The sequence below is a fragment of the Cimex lectularius genome, unplaced genomic scaffold (genome assembly GCF_000648675.2).
Source record: "Cimex lectularius strain Harlan isolate CLEC.00 unplaced genomic scaffold, Clec_2.1 scaffold1, whole genome shotgun sequence".
NCBI lineage: Eukaryota > Metazoa > Arthropoda > Insecta > Hemiptera > Cimicidae > Cimex > Cimex lectularius.
Window position 1 is genome coordinate 4,167,946 of NW_019392813.1, and position 14,063 is coordinate 4,182,008.

The 14,063-nt window shown below is 36.3% G+C and overlaps 1 protein-coding gene across 1 annotated transcript in view; it reads left to right on the plus strand.

The window, feature by feature from the left end:
* LOC112127381 overlaps window positions 1-14,063 on the plus strand; it is a 683,298-nt gene that overhangs the window by 75,169 nt on the left and 594,066 nt on the right. The window lies entirely within an intron of this gene.

Sequence of the window (14,063 nt, forward strand, 5' to 3'; positions counted from 1 at the left end):
CACCGAGGATAGTAAATGGATAGGCTTGCAAAGAAAGCATCAATGAAAAGTGTCAAAAACAAGAACAAATCGATAATGACATTGCTCGTTGGGATCGAAATCCTTCCAAATTAAAAAGTATTTTTCCATCTGCTTACCAGAGCAAAAGATATGACTTAATGTTGAGCATTTAACAACAATAACTGACTGGGCACGGACTTTATAATGGCTACCTTCATCGATTCCGTTTGACACAGTCACCTAGCTGCATTTGATACCATGCTCAAGACATATCCCATATTTTGTTTGATTGCCATTGCTATCAGGTTGGTGCCGTACCGAATGTAACGCATAAGGATGATTGGGTGGTGAGCACTAGAGGAAGAACATTAAATAAGGAAGAGGACTTCTCTAAAGTCGATGTAAAAAAACAATGTTTTTGGAAATTTGTAAAAAATATAGACTTTAAGTTCTTAAATATCGTTTATTCCATATTATTTTTATTATTTTCTATATTAGTTTTATTTTTATATTAAAAAATATTTGAATTCAATCATCTTAATCTATTTTTAATTAAAGAATATTTAAAATTGAAAAAATCAAGTTATAGTAAAATCACATGAATTATTTTAAGGAGCATGTATTAAAAAAATCGATTAAAAAAGATCTTGTAATTAGTGTAAAGCAAATCAACTTGGGCTCTTTTTTCGAAATTGTCCAGGATTTAATTTTGTATTTTATTGGTGGTTGCTGATCGTCCATTTGAAAAATTTGCTGGGATATTTTTTGAACGATTAAGTTTTTTTCGTGGCCTTATCCCAGTTATTTGGCCAATTGCAAGGGTACAAGAATTTATCACTTACTAAATATCATATAATAGGTAGAGGGCTATGTAGATTTATATAAATTACATCTACATATAAATTCAGATATTCATGTAAATAAAAATCAGGATTCCATAAGTTAAATAATGTACAGATAAATAATGCAATTTGGGAAATATAAATAAAAAATTAAGTAAATAAATATCATTAAATAACTTGTGTAAATGTAACAGAATACAGAGATATACAAGCACCTTATACATCCAGATGGCATCTTCTAAAGAAGTTGTAAATGTAAGCATATACATCTCTATTATTTTCGAGCAGAAGCAAGCTTAAATTAAATGGCTTCTTTACGTTTTTTTGGTTTATAATTTTCAGAAACTGCTGTCTTGGTCGTCATACACAACACATTCGAGCAATAAGTGCTCGAGACTCTCCTCAACATCACACGATGCGCAGTTTATAGATATGTTCCACATGGCCAGTCCTAAGACACGTTACTGATGAGAAAAAAGATTTGCCTCTCCTTCCTTCCTTAAACCATGGTTTCTTTTGTATCGTAGGTAATAAAGAACGGTACTATTCCCTCACTAGCAGTTTCGAACAGCTTTTGCCATTTAACTTAGAACATCTAGTGCCCGAATTACGAACAATTTAACTATGTATGACTCAATAGTAATTGATAGTTCCATACATCAGATCTTTTTATGACTTGATAGTAAGATGTAAAAGCTGGGGGTACAGTGCTTTTGAAGATATTCACCCTTGAACCATTGCAATCCGAATAAACGGGCCATGTTTACCATTGTTTTCCATTTCATTATTTACCCAGGGGGAAAAACCGAGCAGAAGATCCGCACAAAATGTCAAAAGATTTGTAATTACTTCAAAAGAAATACAAGACTTATTTATCTTTTGTGCACGTTTTTTTAGATGGTTGATTATTTTATTTGTTATATTTCTGGCTCTCGGCTTGTTTTTAATTAGTGGAGTTTACATTTTTATTCTTGTAATTATAGACAAATAAATTTATTTTGAAAAAATCTTAATTAACTTCCGACATTCCATACTGCCAAAGGTGACCTGGAATTAAAAATATGGTGTTTGCAAACTATGTGGAAATGAAAGTATAAACAGAAAGATCATAAAGTACATTAGTGCCTTTGATCTGAGAATTATAATTAAGCTGTTCATACCCGATTATGATGTTTATTTCATTTGGTATGGTAAAAGGAAGCCGCCAGCCTCTCCTCGGGTTGGTATTTCAGATTTTGGCCAGTGAAATTCCCTGAAAACACATTTTCCTGCTAATATGCTGGGTAGGAAGGTCTATATTTAATCTGTTATTACACTTTTACCAGCTAACATCAGTCCATCTGGTCGGCTTATTTTCACAAACTGCACAGATACACTAACATTACTGTTTACATATGAAAAAAAAGGTGTTTGTTTTATTTAAATTTTCCAAGTGGCGCGTGCAATTTTTTTTTACAGAGATCAAACATATTTTTCTGCAAAACAGCACACTGCGTGATATTTTGATCAGGGGGTCTTATCGCCTCGTCAACTTTCCGGAAGCCCTCCCCCTCCGGGGGTATACAGCCCTATAAAATAAAGCTCGGTGATCCTTGCCTATCTGTATTTTATGTGTTTAATAAGTGCGCTTTCACAAGCCCTGCAGCATTTGCGGGGGTGAGGCAGTAAAAAATTTATTGAAAACTTTTTCTCCTTTCAGTTATCGTGGAAATGAAATCACATTTTGTAAAAAAATCTCAGAGTCTCATTTTTTGTAGGTAAGGTATCACCTAGGCCTGCCTAGGGTTTAACTATTGTAGATTTTTTTATATTTTACATACTACTTTCATACTACACTATTAGATAAGAAAATTCATATAAAATACTCCAATCTTTATAAAACTAATTTAATTTTAGTAATACATTTTCAATAAATTGTGTGTAACGCTGTGTTGAGGCCTGCGGAGTAATAAAGATTTTCAACAACAAGCAGTTTTTCTTGTTAAATTTAAAACAAAAGCCGAAAAACCTTGATTTTTTTAAGGAAATCAATTTGGATCCTTTAACACAGCTTCAGAAAGCACTCTGAAAAATTGAGATTTATTTGTGAGGTCTGCGGAGTGATTAATCTCCGGCTTGATTTGATCTCAAGAACTTTGAGAGCCTTTCTTTATTCAAAACAAATTTGACCCAGACGTTGAAAATGTTCCATAAAAGACAGACAACTAAGTCACAACCTCTGTCTATTGCCGCATGGATAACATAGCATTGACCTCCCAAAATATCTAAAAAGAAAACTAAATTGCTGTTGGTCTGGGACGCCGGAAAGTGTGTTACTGACACAAAAAACAATGGTAAATTTCTGGTACATTCAACTCATGTTCAAATGCAGTTTTATATAATAATTTTAAATAATCAATGTTATGTTTGAGATTTTATGCTATTCAATTTTTTGAACTTCAATTTTTAAGGCTTTGAAATTTTTTTAAATAAATTTTATTCACTGTTATTGTAGATTATGTACCTGATGAAGGACGTGAGACGTCCGAAACGTTATCAATAAATGTTTTGAACGAAGCATTTGGACTTTTCTTCTGGGGCCGCTCACTTCAACATAAGTTTAAAATTAGCAATTCATAAAAGAAAATGTGTCCGGATTATTTTTAACAATTTGGACATACACTGTGTAAAATCGTGATAATTCTGAGGTCCGCGATGAACTTGTATAATTGAATACACAAGAACTTTATAGCAGCTGCACAGGCCAAATTTAGGCTAAAATCTAAGAAAAGTGAATTTTATAGTTTTAATAACCATTTCTAGGCACATGTGTAAAATGTGCGATTTCTTCATGAGGTCTGAAATGTGGTAGATCTGAGCTACTTATTGGGGTCAGTTTGTGTACTCAACAAAACCGCGAGTAAAGACGGACCCCAATATGTAACCCACTGCCGTTCAACATGAGTTAATCTAGTCAAATTTAGGCTAAGTTCACACACTCATATTCAAAAAGTATTTACTTTTATAAAACATTTTTATCTTGCGACTAAAGTTTCTCAAATTTGACTTGAACAACTGCTGTAAAAGTTCTTGAGGTCAATCAAGCTACAAGTTCGACACTGTGGCGATCTCAGGAAGTAATATCGTGATTTTATACGTGGAAAAGGGCGTAGAATCTAAGACTCCATACAAAGAAACTAATATGTAGTTTGCCTGAGTTATAAAACATTTTTTCGCTTACGATAATTTAGAAAATTTCTAGGCCAATGTAAGTCAAGTTGAAAGAAAAGAAACTAACTTTATGTCAATAAGCAATGGAGATGAATTATTTTTAGCGTACTACGTAAAGTTTTTCATCAATTGTAATATTAAGCTGCTATTAACGGAATAATTAGTGAAATGATCCGTGCTCTTGTTTATAAGTTGCTAATGATGGCGTGTAAAGTCGTTGTTAAGCTTCGAGGTACCGCAAGACAATCGTTAAAGCTCAGCTACGAGAACCGATACCCTAAACCTTCTTTAATTCATCAAAATACTCAGAGGAAAATCTGTTTTTTCTGCATTAATTTTAGAATAACAATTGTTTAATTAAAAAAAAAAACTGTTCGGTTCATATTGTTCAATAAAAATTTATGTACGAGTTATAACGGGATCTCAATTTTTTTAGGAAAACCTAAGGTAAATTAAAACTTTTGAGTTTGCTCCAGAGTATAATTGTTGATTGTGGGTCGGTCACAGAGTTTATACCTACTAAATTGAATTGAAAGTAAGTTTTGTTCAAACAAAACAAGAAAGGTTTGTGCAGAAGAATGAATCGATTCTTCGATCAACCACCCTTCGGTTTCTTCTACCGATTTCGGGGGAAACTGTGCGAGGGGAGTTTTTGTTAACAAAGTGTTCCTTTTCAACAATTATTTCAGGCAAATGTATAATTTAATCTACCTTTAAAAAATTAAAGAATTAAAATTGTAAAGATTTTTCATGCAAAACGAAATAAAACATAAATTATTTAAAATCCACATTTATTTATTTTTTTAAACAAACATTACATAAAAAAGACACAGTCGACAGGGACAAAGAAAGAATTTAGACTTATTGTAAAACAAATCAACATCTAAATAGAACAAGCCGATGCATTCCTCAAGATTTTTCATTTTTAAAACGATTTGGCAAAACAACGCACCGACCACTAAAAATTACGATAGATAATGTAGAGATAGTAATAAACCATGTATAGATGCAGATGTATCAGTCGGGGTGTAATATAGTGCGCCCTTTAAGAGCTATTGTATCTTCCGTTCTCTTCATAAAGCACACCGGTGAGTACTATTTCATGAAGAAACTTGATTAGTACCGTTTCAGTGATTGAATCTCTTCTATGGTCACATTGTACATCTCAAAGCACATCCTCCTTTGGGAAAGTGTAGCACCGCAGTTTGTTAATAGGTGTGTTGGTGTCTCCTCTGCCTCTTTGCAGAATCTACATGTGCTGTATTAAAGTATTCCAATCTTCTTTAAGTGTGCATTTAGCTTGCAGTGCCCTGTTAAGAATCCTGTTAGGATTGGCAGTTTATTTTCCTTTATTTGTTAGGAGATTCTTGGATTGTCTGTGACCAATGAATGAATTCCATTGTTCCTTCATTTTCTTTTTGTCCTTCTGTCTGAGGTGCTAATTGATAATGTGGGTTCCTACGCCACAGGAGGGTTCGGGTCCTATCAGCGTTGTAGCAGCCCCTTTCCTTGCAAGGATGTCCGCTTTCTCGTTGCCTTCTACTTCCATCTGTCCTGGGACCCAGCAGAGGCTGACTTTGTACTGCGTACCTAATAAGTTTAATTTGATTTTGCAGTTCAACACCATCTGATATGATAGCCATGTACTTGTTTTTGTCTCGTTGAACTGAGTACATCTTTCGATAGCGTGAACCTCAGCTTAGAAGATATGAAAGCTTAGAAGATTATGGTGTATTTTCGAGGTGTATTTTGGGTTGCGAGTATTTGGTCCCTAGATACCTGGTACCTACCCCTGTACCTTCTAGATCCATCAGTGTACCATAAGACGGTACCATTCTTAAAGGAGTTGTTTTCCTCTCGTTCCCAATTTTTTTGGTACTTAGGTTTATTTAGAAATTTTGATTAAATTCAAACATCTGTTCATGTCGTCTCTTGGAGTCATGAGTATCGGATGGTCCTTCATTTTGTTGCTGTCTCTCCATTTTAGTTTTATTCCTGTTGGAGGTTTCTCTTTAATAATACTAATAATAGTTTTCTGTGGTGTCCTAAATACCTTGTGGTGATTGATTAATCCCAGTTTTTCCACACCAACTGTGGGATATGTTCTCATTGCTCCCGTAATGCAGATACATGCAAGTCTCTGTATTTTTGTGAGTTCTTTTCTTTTAGTTACTTGTTCTGCTTTATCGGCCCGGGCTACGCCTCCGTATGTAAGAATAAGTCACCACCATGGATGTTGTACATCCAACGCAGGGTGGCTCTCCAAGACTTCTACCAGTCTTTGGATAATTACCAATCTTACTCAGCTGATTTCTATCAGATTGAGGATCATTGACGTCCTAACTCACTCTTTAGGGGGCTTCTCAGGCGCCCAGTTATTCCCAAGGATGAATTTGTTACATTCCTTGGTACGATGCTAGTAGGGTTATCAAGAAGGCTCTGTATTTCCGGTTCTGGTTAGTCGGTGACCTCCAGTTAAGGTACATGTACGCAAACCCCGACCACGAGGAGTCTAATTTAGCAGAGAAATTTTATTCACATAAAATTCATTCGCACTACCCCAAAATTCCGGTCTTCCGGTAATATAAGATTGTAAACAATTAAACAGAGTGCTTGGGAAAACTATGTGTACCAAGTAAACCTAAGAGCCTTCCCTTAAAAATAATGAAATATAATTTTGACAATGAATTTACTAGCAATTGGACGTCCGGTAAAGAAGCTGGAACAATCTTAAACTTAAAATGTTACACCAATACAGTTGATTAAAAAAAATTAACATGAGATTGCAAAGAAATAGCTCTGTAATTAGAAATACGAGGTGTGTCGACAGATTTAAATACTGGTGGTAACATTTAAGGTGATAAGAAATTTATGCATTTTTTTCATAATTAGAAGAATTAGAATCCATTTGAAATTGGCCGAAGTAACTTTTTCCAATTGCAGAAAGCTCATTATAATTCCATATAATGGGCATTCATTTGCCATCCCCCCGTAATCATACTATGAATGTTTCCTATATTTCTAAGTTTGGATATCGCAAATGATTTTCGATTAAAGATAATGGTTTTAATGTTTGTCGGTTTAAAGGACTATAAGAAAAGCCATTTTATTCATAAAATTTCTCACCCTCTCCTGGTTACGAACAGCACCATAAAAACTGTGATAAATACATGGGGTAACAAGTAACAATTTTGTGACAAATTTACATACGTGGTCACACTAAGGGGAGAATATAATCAATATTATTCTCCCATTGCACTTCATTGTGTTCCGTTTAATTGTTAGGTGCCATTCTTTGGCTCTATATAGCGAGCGTGTAGGATTAGATTAATAAGATGATATAGAAGCAGGCCTTTTTACGACCTGTGCACCGCGACCAGGATTTTATCTAGAGCTCCTCGTTAAGCTTGAGACGTTTTACCAGACCCCAAAGCTATTTCAAGGTGTCCCGTGTATATCCTTTAGGCCCTGGATTTTCCTCTCCCAGGATTAGGAATCGCACCAACAGAGGACGTGTTCGCTGTTTCTTCTTCTTCTTGGAAATATCTGCAGATGTTTGTTTCTACCACTCCGAGTGACTCTGGAGTCTGCTGTGGCCGGCAGTCTTAGCACGTCCTTGATTTATTAGTTCTGCCGTTGGTTTCTGCAATAGTCCTTCGATATACTTTTTCGCGTGCCTCTGTCCCTTGCTATATTCACATTGAGCAGAGGACTTATTATTAATGTATTGTCTAATGGATCCACGTTTTTGGCAGTTTGGTAAGACAGAATAGGGTTTAGGGTCAAGGCCCCTCAGACTCACATTGAATTTTCCTTGGCAAATTTATCAGCCTCTTCTCTTCATTGCCCCTCTGTGTGCTCTGGCACCCACACAATGGTAATTTTGTCATTTTCTCCAATGTCCGACAGGGCTCTAATGAAATCTAAAACGACTCTGGACTTTATTTAAGAGATGTGATGCGGCAATTGCCTTCCGTGCTGCCTGGCTGTCCGAGAGATGGCTATTCTTATATTGGTAATCACCAGCCTTTTTATCTCCCTGGCACAGTGTTCAATAGCCACAGTTTCCGCTTAAAAAACGGTGGCGTATTGTCCAAGGCTTATATGAATTCTAGTCCTCGGTTTATTTCCATTAATACCAGCACCTCAGTCATATTCGGTTTTGGAGCCATCTATAATCCAGTTATGATCGGCATTAACCTCCCAGTATGCTCTACAAGCTATTTTGATTAGATTTTTTTTTTGTCAAACTTGAATTTAGGGGTCCTGGCATCAGTAGGTATTTCAAAAGTTCTGTCTGCTGGAGCTCCCCTCGAAGCTTTAGTTGCTCCTTGTTATGTGGGTAGGCTGTTGGAGCCTGTCCCTGCATTAGCCTATGAATTCTGGCTCTGGCCGCTTCCTGGATAAAGATGTGGAGTGGTGGTAGATTCAGGATTTCCAGGGCAGCCGTGGGGGTAGTTCTCATTGCCCCAGCGAGTGTGTAGGAATACCACCCGATATGAGAATCGTGCAGGGCGTATCTCTGGATATCTTGTACCCATTTTTGGAGGAAACACGGTTGTTTTTTGCATAAAATACTGACAGTTTTTAATACCTAGCGTGTGTTGAGAGTGAACGTATTTATTGTTGTGAATGTGTAGTGTGAGAGGACCGATAGTGGAAATATTGGTACCCCATCGACCTTTAATTAGGTTAGTTAATAACTGTAAAGAGCGATGGAGGAATAACGAGTACTCCACCTCCCCGAGTGAATAGTACTAAAATAAGAAAGAACGTTTTTTAGAGTGAATGGGGTTGGTTTTAGGATTGCGTTGGGGGATAAAATGACCTAGTTGTTGGTAGCCCCAGAGCCCAACTCGGCGGCTGATAAGACTAAGGTCTGACCCGACAGCCAACACCCGGAGTGATGATTCTCGAGGCCTGCGGTGATTTATTGTAAATTAGAAAAGGTAGGATTTCCGGTGGACTGCGAGATGTGAAGGCTCAACTGAATACATGCGTGTTGTATATACATACGTGAAGATATTAATTTATATAAATCAATAATCTTTTATAGTCTTTCATTGCCAGATTTGCACCAACCTCAATTTTAAACCTTTGTAACATACTTCAAGATTGTAGGAAATGCGTTTTCTATTTTGTATTGTGCAGAGAAAATGACATGTTTTTGTGTACGTAACAAGAAAATCCCTCAGGACGGATCGCAATCCGTAAGAACCTTCCAGAACGTGACAGATCCTGTGATTGCGAATCAAGTTGCCTAAGGTATTCTGGAGAAACTTTATTTCCGGTGTAATGATGGCATGGTGCGAAAAAGCTCGATATTATATTCCATCGTATCTTAATGGATCGTAATTTTACCTTTTAAAATAGAATTTGACAAATAAAAAAAACATTGTAATAATGTGTGGCTTTGGTCAACAGTCTTTTGAGAGTTAGGCACTGGTGAAATAAGCTTGGGGAAATGGTGATAAATAATAACTGGATTTTGTCACGGGGTCATCTTTATTTAGGTCTTTCATCCCTTCCGCATATTGATTCTCTGGGCGTTGCATGTAAGATCTCCCCAAGGATTCGCCCTGCCTGGCTACAAATTGTTTTGGGATTCTCCTACCAGGGAAAGAAAGGGAAAAAACGCGTCGAACCTAGAGATATTTATTTTCTTTCGCCCCTATCAGCCCGTTAGCCACAACTGGCCAATTCCCTTTCCATATATTAAGAACGTTCCGAGCTCCACCATTGCCCCAAGTGTTTATTTTATACACAACGAAAGAAATTTTATCAGCGAGAACTTCATAAAGTTCCTGCCTTGTATCAAACCCAATTTGGTCATTTTTGTAAACATGTAATAATTTGCGCTGGTTTATTGTTTATTTAAAAAACTAAAACACCGACATTGTAATTTTGTAAAGTGTAGCTAATTAATTTTTATTAAGGCTCTTGCAGGGACAAGGGAAAATCAAACTAAGCAAATCACCAGACAAAAAACTTTTAATTTTATCAATATGGCAAAACGGAGGAAAGTTGTAAGTTGACATGATGAGTTGGTGTCCAGGGGGACCGAAATCAGGTTGGAGTCCTGTCGTGACATTAATTTTTACTTATTAAACATACACTAATTACTTTGGGTAAATAGGAAAAACTATAACATTTTGGTTTAATATTTTTTTAATAAATCCATTAGAGTTCGTGGTCCGATTGGACAAGTAACTTTTTTCAATTACTTAATCTTTATGTAACGTATTGGTTTAGATAAAAATGTCAGTGTTCCGAGCGGGATTCGAACCCACGACCTTCCGCTAAATACGCCGCTTGGGATTTGTGATTTAGCTATCGTGATTTTGGTCCACTCGGACATTGAAAAATGGCAAAAAGTAGGAAAAATTTCGAAAGGTGAGTTGAGATGGGAAGTTGGTGTTTGAGTGGATCGAAGTCACGATAGCTCAAGTGGTAGAGCAGCGGCGTACTTAGCCGAAGGTCGAGGGTTCGAATCCCGCTCGTGCCACTGACTTTTTTATCTCGCCCCATACCTTACATAAAGATATTTTATTGAAGTTCAAACTGAAATCTTCGAAGTAAGTTTGTAGGCCTTGGCCCCCTTCTATGTGAATTTTTTTCAAATCCTCAGTCAAGATTTGAGAGAAAAGGGGAGATACTGAGTGTTATTGGGACAGGTCTAAGAACAGACTAAAGCTCCACGAGGGTGTGTATGTCAAAGGAAATAGATAATTTTTGTTAAAAAATTATAAAGAAGTTTGCCAGGTGGTTAAGATTAATGTGTAGGCAAATAGATAGGTTTGTTTAAAGATGAAAAGCTACAGTTTTCATCTTAGAGGACATCACATTTTCATACTAACAAATACATTCAATATCGCAATAAAAGAACCGCTGTAGCAAAGGGGTCAGCATCGTTAGACTCCTGGCTTTTTGACCCGCGGTCGTGGGTTCGATTCCCACCGTCGCCCCTGGCCTTTTTTCCAGCCACCCTCTCCCGAAGATTTATAAATCGCATTCTCCGATTTCTCTCTGGCTACTATTGAAAGATAAGGGGTTTATATTTACAAAAAAATCTCACTCCTCTCACTAGCTGATTTAGTCTTTGGGCTATACATTTATAAACAACTTACACGGAATCCTCACACACTTCAAAAGATAATAGCTAAATAGACGATTCAGACTTCTTAAAAAATTGCTGGATAAAACATCAAAACTTACTGTTTGAAATTTACGACCAATTTATACAAATGTTTCTAGAACCATTTGGACATACGGCAACACGAGTTCAACAAAACGTTCCAACCTCAAACGCATCCAAACTCTACAATCAAAATTCCTACGAAATATCCTCAATGCTCCTTTAAATAAATAAATAAATAAATATATATATATATATATATATATCAACATTCACAATGACGTTAATATCCAATATGTCCTTGAGGTAGCGAAAAACCGCTACAAGAAGTTTCACGAACAGTTATATTAACACAATCCCTCATGTCGGAAAACTTTCATCCTCCCAAATAACCCAGTCCGAAGGCTTAAGCGTCACTAGCCTCGCGACCTTAAGTGACTGAATGACAGCGAAAGAGATAAACGCTAATCTTTTTCTCTTTTATGTACATGTTTTCGTTTACTTTGATTTGTTTTACCTCTCGAATATTATCAAATTTACATAACCACAACAATTGGCGCAGGTGTAACTAAATAAAGAAGGGAAAAATGTATATTGTTTTAAATAGTGAGACCATGCAAACTCATAGAGGTTTTGTTTTCCTAATAAACTGATAGTTCTGAACAATTTTCTGAGTCGACCCGAATAATTCGCCGATTTGGGGGAAAAATTCAATCAAGAGAAAACTCGATCGGCGACTGGCGGAAAAACCGCACTGAACAATTCAACCAAAGGTAAACCGCGGACTCATTAAAGTTGTAACGAAACGTTTCCCGTCCTCCTCCGCAGGTGAACTTGAAAAGGCGGTCGCAATGGGGGGAAAAAAAGAGGGAATTATGCCGCTCGCCTTCAATTTTCTTCCAGTTGACACGGCGGAAAATTCCGAGAGCTTAATTTACTCCTACACTCTTAATTTAATTACTCGGTTTTTCGAGAAGAAAAGAAACAAAGAGGATAAAGCATTTTTTCGAGCAGAAGACCCTCGTGAATAATAAAAGATGAACTGTAATTAGTCTACTTAAAAATTGAGGCAGCTAATGGTATTCCAGCCTCAATTGGCTTCCCCGCGCTGAGAATTTTCTTTCAGCCCTACAGCATTCAAAACCGCGCAAGGAAAACTTCAATTATACATGTTTTTGAAAATAATAAACGTTCTTCTTATTGGGAATTAAATCAGCGACAAAAAATAAAGAATTTAAAGAAAATTTTAAAAAACCACATGAATTAAAGTCCACCATTTTGAATCAATTTTCTTTAAAGTAGATATATAAAATATAATATATACAGGGTGGTCCAGGATAAACGGGAAAAATAGGGTTATAGTACATCCTAATTAGAAAAAAAACCGCAACCAACCGAACTGTTATATATCAATCCGGTCGGATGTCATGAATGTTTACGTGTTTTTTTCGAAAACCCCCGACTTTAAGCCATAAATTGGCATTTCTTCCAGATCTAGATCATCTGTTCCAAATTTTAACCGCATTTTTAAATACTGCATTAAGTTTTTTTTAAAAGAGCCATTTTTAATCTGATGTACGTTATTAACTAACCCAAAAGAAGCCTTTAAAAAAAAGGAGAAACTTTTGATAAATTTCCAAAATTAATTGTCTTTCAGAAAACCTATGTTTATGGGTGCCAAAGGTCATTAATGTTTTAAAATTTAATAACCTTTCTTATGGTGTACTCGAAGTTCCAAAAACGTCCACCCTTCAATCGTAAAATCAACCTGAAATGCTAAAAAAAACTTGGTTCAAATGTACATGTTTAACACATACAAGAGAGAAGTGAACTGTGATGTTCGAAAATGTTAAACAGAATTGTTGATGATGCAGGATTTAAAATAGCTGTACAACATAGAGCTAAATTCCAAACTAAAACCCTCGCATCAATGGATGTAGGTAATTAGGTATGATTTATCTCAATTTGTTAGCTTCGTTTTTTCAGATATCTTTCCTGAGGAAAATATCTAAATTCAGGGCCGCTGGATTCGAACTCGAACTCGAACTCTAGAGGATGCGTAACGAGGCATCTCTTTTGGAAAGTAAGGTAAAAATTTTATACCTGTTGTAAAGGGGGGTGCTCGTCTTTCTCACACAACCACCCCTCCGTTTCAACAATGCCGGTCACCGTCGCTGGAGAAAAGGGGGAAAAGGAAAGTGATAAAGAATATAGAAACGAACGACGTAAATTTAAAGATTAGGAAAAACCACGAATTTATTGAAGAAATGATATTGACAAGAAACAAGCAACAAAGAGAAAAGGGAAATTGAAATGGAGAAACTCTCCCTGTACAATACAAAAGAAAATATTTAAAAAAATTCGTATTCTTTAGCATGCAAACAAATATGTATATACCTGCAGATTAAAGTTAATTTAAAATGGTGATTCCTTTTATGAAATAAATCAAATTACAATATATTTCCTAGAAAATCAAATCCGAGTTAAATATGAGTCCACCTCGACGAAATTTCCACGAGGTAAGCGATGAATCCACCTGTCGAAAATGTCCTTTTTTTGGCCGGATTTTACGACTTAGAGCTGGTCCTCAACCACCGTCTTCTACGAGAACTGAAGGGGCGCACGATGAACGAAGGCTGATGACTAAACTGGGTAAAAGAGTCTGAATTTAACTAGTCTGTCAGCCGTTTTCGGTAGAGAAAATCCAACACCACGATCTCGTTGATGTTGATTATGATAACGACAATTGATGGATCGCTTGGTGTGAGGAATGAAAATCCCCAATCGACAAATAACAGAGAGATGACCGCCTTCAAACATTAAAGATCGTGGACTGAGCCGGCAGCAGCCCTTTGATCCTCAGGGCTGGTACCCCT